This window comes from Gadus macrocephalus, chromosome 2, assembly GCF_031168955.1.
Source record: "Gadus macrocephalus chromosome 2, ASM3116895v1".
Taxonomy (NCBI): Eukaryota; Metazoa; Chordata; class Actinopteri; order Gadiformes; family Gadidae; genus Gadus; species Gadus macrocephalus.
This window is the reverse complement of record NC_082383.1, coordinates 2,360,636-2,361,376: the sequence shown is the minus strand read 5'-3', so window position 1 is coordinate 2,361,376 and position 741 is coordinate 2,360,636.

Sequence of the window (741 nt, the reverse complement as noted above, 5' to 3'; positions counted from 1 at the left end):
TGTAGCGCGATGCGTCGCCGCGCTGTGTCTTCTTCTCCGCGCCCTTCCTCTTCCTCTTGATGAAGTGTGTCGGACCAAACACGACGCAAGCCAGACTCCTTCAAAGAGACGGCGGGTTTCATCTACACAGGCGGCACCCACGCCCGGAACAAGATGCCGCCAACCTGTCGGCAAGGTGTGTGAATGTGCGCCAGTGTGGGTACCCTGATGTGCGTTTCCTGATGGGTGTATTTCTGACGATGCGTTTGTGTCGGTGTGCATAGCTGTGTGTGTGTCTGTGTCTGTGTCTGTGTGTGTTTTTGTGTGTTTGTGTATGCTTTCCAGCTGCTACCACACATCATAACAGAGCAAAGAAATAGCAACGTGGGCAATGCAGTTGATGCATTTGCTATTCATCTATACATCTTTACACCTTGCGTGCATCTTCCTCTCCTCTCTCCCACCTTACACATCTCTCCCCTCTCATCTAGTCTCTCCAACTTTCTCTCGATCTATCGTTCTCTCTCCGCTGTGTGTTCCGCGCGCCGTAGCGTAGCCGCGGGCGCCAGCGGTGAGCTGTGCGTCTCCAGGCTCGACATGCTCAGCATCAACATCAACCTGAGGCTCTGGCCCGTCGTTAAAACACTCTGTTCAGACAGACAGACAGACAGACTGACAGACAGACAGACAGACAGACAGACAGACAGACAGACAGACAGACAGACAGACAGACAGACAGACAGACAGACAGACAGACAGACA